The following is a 6,298-nucleotide window of genomic DNA, read 5'->3' on the forward strand; positions in this document are numbered from 1 at the left end:
ATTGTGTTCGTGTTGCAAAAGGAGTCACGAGCTTATGGTCATTTATTTCAAACATCTAGCAATCTGTTTAAAAGAAACGTGTCTGGGAACCGAAATCCACCTCCCCCTTTCCAAACCAAGTCTTGTTTTCATGGAAATCAAGAAAAAATAGAAATATAAAACAGTAGTCAAAGGCACTACTTCAGGATCTGTTTGATATGTCTGTCAAGGCTCCCTGATAGGTACTGAGCGTTTTATTAGTTATGCACTTAAAACGAAATGGGTACAGTGGGACGGTCAGGCAGATGGGGCGTTGACTATATCCCCTCGCATTATATGCAGGGGCTAGCATGCTTTGTAACTTCTGATCTTTTGAATGTTAACGTTTTTGCAGTGTATCGATAGTGTCGTAGAACGTCCAAAATATTAGTTAGATTTTATTCAGGATGAAACACACCATACTGCACTAATTGGAAAGATCCGAAATTACAGGTCACATTTCGCCCCTTTTGTCACAAAGTGGTATTGCAAAAGTCTGTAAATCAAAGAGTAAGGTCGTCTTCAGTGTACCAGTACACTGGCACAAATCCGACAGTCACATGTTCAAACTTCTCAAGTTCCATACTTCCAGTTCGATTGGTCGGCCAGTAAAGCCCATCAGCGTCAAATATCAACATTGTACAGTTAAGCGGGTTATACCACCATGAGACATTGTGTGCACGGACACAACCATTGACATCATTGTCAAAAGTTCCAAAACGGGCTCCATTTAAGTTCACGGTCGCGTCCCCTCCTCCTCCGAAACCATCTAGCAAATAATTGGGCTGGAATTTGGTGTCCGGTTCGAACTTATCCCAGTGCAATGCATATCCTTCTTCGGCTGACTCCACACGGACGTTTCTGTACCACACAAATCTTGTGTGTGGGGGGGTATACTCAGTTAAGTAAACAAACATATCATAAACGCCCTGCATCGTTAATTGGTGTAGTGTTTCAAGGCCAAGAAAAAAGAACGAGTACTGCATTCGAATTCCCTCTCTCAGTTTCTGCCATGTATGCAGTTGACTTGGATAAACACTTGAATATAAATATGTTACATACGTAACATATCCAAAACATTTCCATTCAAAGATGTAATCACCTTCGAATGGTTGAACCAGATAGAACTTGTATTCTTGTGTCTCAATGCAATCTGGATTATAAAAAAGAATGACATTATAATAGTACATATATCTGGGCTTGTTCCTGTTTCATTTGATTTTATAAATTGGCTACAATTCAATTTTGTATACCACAATAACATCAAACTGCAATGCATCTGTAAAGCAAAAGGGATGTATTCAGATGCAATATCTTGAGACGCTCTGACTCATTTGATTCTATTTTCGGTCACGAGTCACGAGCGTGACATTATATTTAAACAAGAGTCATCAGAAGTTGATAAATCCCCCCGGCACCAATAAAGTTGAAAGAACAAATCATCTGACAGTTACTTAAAGTTCAGCTGGATGACAGAATATCTGTTCGTATACAAGAATCAAAAGCCACCTTTTGACAACCTCGTCCTTGTGTGCGCATACTTACATGAAGGAATAACTATTACTTTTAGATATACAGTCCGTTCAAACACACAACTATGAACACAGTCTAAGTCACACTTGTTGCCATGGATACAGGAAACATATCTATTTTCTTAAAATTCCTAAATAGCAAAAGGGACAAATTCAACCTTTGGTAATTTCATGAAGGAAGCTGGGGTAGATAGTCTTTGACGCTTTTTAGCGGTGCTCTGGAAACGAAATCCGCCCGCTCCCTTTCGAGACTAAGTCCAAATCGTTAGAAATGCCAACATCACTTCGGGATCTGTTTGATATATGTGCCAAGTTTTGTTGAAAAATATTGGGTTTTGTTCCAGCTGTGCTCTGGAAACAAAGTCCATCCCTCTTTTAGAGACCAAATTGTTTCCATGGAAATCGAGAAATATAAAAAAAGCAAAATATCTGCAAATGAAAAATGGCAAAAGTTGAGGTTCTGTTTGTCATAATATGTAATGTGAAGTACGTACCTCGGTAGCGCCTTTGGCAGTAATCCCCGACAAACCCTTCAACACAGCGACAGGTCCTGTTCTCAGGATAGAAAGTCCCTGCATTCTCACAAGGATTCATCTGTTCAGCAATGAAGATAAAATGAGTTAGTGTTCTTTTTTAGTCAAAATCTGTGAATAACATGCGTGAATACATATTCGCGTTACCTAGTCAACAATATAAGTTCAAAATTAACAGTGAAATGTATACATTTAGTTCCAAGTCTCGTATAAACGATTTGAGAGTAGAATAATGAGTAATCAAAATAGGAGCAATGCATGCTGTAGGTTTCAAACATATTAAATGAATCGCAGATATTACTGTAATGAACTATCTGTTTATTAATGCCCATTTCAATGTCAAATGTTCTCATTTCACTTTTTTCTATGAATTGTTTTCGTCACGATATGGCTGAGATATTGCCGATGTGACGTTAAATATTGACTCTCTCACTCACTGTTTATTAATGAGTGACATGTCTAAGCTATATACACAATTACTTTGATATCGTAAACACAAATGAGGCTATTATGGGAGACACAGGCTATAGACTGCCAGCACACCTAAAAGAGACGACTATATGAGAGATTGTACACCATATTTATGATTGTCATATTTCAGGATTTTCATGTTCCAGCCAATCGTATCAAAGAAAACAAAAACTTTAACTACAACTTTACTGCAACCACAAAGACAAATTCTTGCACGGTGGCATCGCTGTCATTGTCATCTAAAGCCTAGCTTCGCTTCGTATATTTCACACATTGTGCTGATACGCACTGATATAACCGTTAGCTACTGTTTAATATTTAAAAAAACTCACAAGAGCCGTCTGACTACAATCGCCTTTAGCAACAGACTCGGAGCAGCTTCCGTCTGCGTAAAATCCACTCAGCTGACACGTGTAGCCATCCGCTGTCTTGCAAAAAGAGGCTGACAGACAGTGTGGATCATTTAAGCAGAGCACAGAGCACTCAATCCTGCTACGAGCTGGCGTGATTGTTATGAAATCACTGTTCGTTTTTGTTGATTGACAATTCGTGAACCGAACTCTTCTTCTTTCAGCAGCTATGACCCACGTTTGAACAGTTACTGTCAGGCAGACTTGGAGAAGCTTCATTATCAATATATTGTTTTTCGGAAGTTAGTCCAAAAGCGTTCTCTCTGAAATGTAACAATATATCAAGTGTGAATGCAAAGGTGTTCATACCCGTCAAAAGGTAGAATAACAGTAACGAACAAGTGAGCGAGTGAGTTTAGTGTTACGCCGCAATCAGCAATATTACAGCTATATGGCGCCTGCCTTTAAATAATCAGGTCTGGACCAGACAATCCAGTGATCAACAGCATGCGGATCGATCTGCGCAACTGGGAACCCATGACACGTGTTAACCAAGCCAGCGAAGCTGACCATCCAATCCCGTTAGTCGCCTCCTACGACAAGCATAGGTTATTCTAACCCAGACCGTCACGGGTCAGTAACGGACCAGTCTCTTCCCACAAAGATTACTCAAGTCATATTTTCCCACGTAACCTCTGTTCTAATACGAACATATTTCCCGGTTCTCGTAAAAATCCCTAAGCGGTTATCTCCCTTTTTTCTATCAAATCAGAACACGTGTTACATTGACTTAGATCCAATATGGCGGCCGCCATGGACTTAGTGGATCAACATGCGATAGATTTCAAATTCGGCGCAAATACGTTTGTAAGCCCGCAGATTGTACGGATTGTTCGGCGCATTCCACATCTTATCTTGCGGAATCGGTGCGCTGATTTCTTTCAAGATGCATGTGATCTGGTAGTACACGTGGGAACAGGGACTGACTCAGGTCATCACAACGAGTGTAGTTGAAAGCCACGCTGCACCTAGTCGTGGCAAACCACACGGCAAAGTTGAGTTGATTCTGCCAGAACTGCATTGGGTTGTTAAACCAAGCGTGTACCACTTTCAAAGTCATGACAGACAACCTGTAATATTTGAACACGTCGATGAACCAAGCTTGGAAATGGGAACCATCATCCTCTGCATCGACCACAATCTTCCTGCGATCGATCTGCGCAACTGGGAACCCATGACACGTGTTAACCAAGCCAGCGAAGCTGACCATCCAATCCCGTTAGTCGCCTCCTACGACAAGCATAGGTTATTCTAACCCAGACCGTCACGGGTCAGTAACGGACCAGTCTCTTCCCACAAAGATTACTCAAGTCATATTTTCCCACGTAACCTCTGTTCTAATACGAACATATTTCCCGGTTCTCGTAAAAATCCCTAAGCGGTTATCTCCCTTTTTTCTATCAAATCAGAACACGTGTTACATTGACTTAGATCCAATATGGCGGCCGCCATGGACTTAGTGGATCAACATGCGATAGATTTCAAATTCAGCGCAAATACGTTTGTAAGCCCGCAGATTGTACGGATTGTTCGGCGCATTCCACACCTTATCTTGCGGAATCGGTGCGCTGATTTCTTTCAAGATGCATGTGATCTGGTAGTACACGTGGGAACAGGGATTGACTCAGGTCATCACGACGAGTGTAGTTGAAAGCCACGCTGCACCTAGTCGTGGCAAACCACACGGCAAAGTTGAGTTGATTCTGCCAGAACTGCATTGGGTTGTTAAACCAAGCGTGTACCACTTTCAAAGTCATGACAGACAACCTGTAATATTTGAACACGTCGATGAACCGAGCTTGGAAATGGGAACCATCATCCTCTGCATCGACCACAATCTTCCTTTGCGTGAGATCGGCAACACTTACATGATCACTTTTCGGATAAAATACTCCCGGTGTGTACATAATTGAAATTTTAAAGAAAAAATGATAATATATATATTTTCAAAATGTACGTGACGCTGCAGGGAATACGCAGCGGCGAGCCCGTTCAACTGCTGTATGCGATTAATAACACATCAGGTCAACTCGGGGGCCTTGGGGTAGCCCAATGGTTAAAGCATTGGCTTGTCGCGCCAAAGACCCGGGTTCGAATCCCGACATGGGCACAATGTGTGAAGCCCATTTCTGGTGTCCCCCGACGTGATGTTGCTGGAATTTTGCTAAAAGCGGCGTAAAACCAAACTCAGTCTGTCAGGTCAACTCGAGGTCGCTCTCTGCGATATCAAGTACCACCCTCAGTGGACTAACATCGATGACAACAACAACAAATGCTGTGTCAACAGGCAGCAACACCTCCTGACCCACGGTTACTAGAGCATATGCTCTATCAACAATGAAATCTTCAAACCTCTACGAACCGAACGCAAACTAAACGATTCCAACGACACGATCGTGCTATCGAACAATGGAAAAGACAACTTGAGACTCGGCCCACCTCTGGCCAGAACGCTCAGGTTGATGTCGAACGATATATCACCGCAAACCACCGTGACGGGCTCAAAACTACCCGACCTAGTTCCCTATCGTGAACTGTGCATTCATCTAGATCAGATAAGCACGACTGATAATATTCAAGGCGATCTGCCTTCGACCCTGCTGAGAGCCGTGCCGGTGATAAACGGAAAAATACATGGACGGCAGAACCGAATCGTTTCCTTCCTTGCAGTACAAGAAATTAACTCGAGGCACCATCACCCAATTACAAATATCCGTTTTAGATATAAATCATAGCAGCCGGGGTATCGGGGCTGGCGGGAATAGCTCTCAAATTCATTTCATGTCGGCTGCAACGTATAGCACTGAAGCACGATGCGATCAGGGTTATAGCTGGTGCCAAGCTGAACACGATCGAGGATCATATATCAACAGCGCTCAACCAATAGGAAGAGTTCCGTCTGGTCTCAGCAGAACTAGCCAAGTACCACCGATTGAAACAAGAGATTCGAACTAAGGTCCGCAAGATGAATGACATCGACGAACAGGTAAAAAAAAAGCTCATAGAACAGGGCAGACAACAAGCCCGGCAGGCATTCCTATCCAAAACCAATGAAATCATAGGAAATTCACGCTAAACTGTTTCATCGATGTTAATGTAGATCCATAAAACAATCCGTTCGTTTTATTGTATTCGGTAAAACCGTTAAAGTGGTCGGATACCAAGTTATGTTTTTTCCACCTTTCCGGAAAGTTTGGGCTGGCTCTAAAACCGATGTCATGACCGGTTGCTTAAAAGCTAATCTGTATTTGTGTTTCCACATAGTGAGAATTCTTGTTGAACTCCGCCTCCAAACTTTTGTTTGCCCCAAAACGGTTTCGTTTTTGAGCACGAC

This window comes from Haliotis rubra, unplaced genomic scaffold (genome assembly GCF_003918875.1).
Source record: "Haliotis rubra isolate DU_JTF1 unplaced genomic scaffold, ASM391887v1 Scf752, whole genome shotgun sequence".
NCBI lineage: Eukaryota > Metazoa > Mollusca > Gastropoda > Lepetellida > Haliotidae > Haliotis > Haliotis rubra.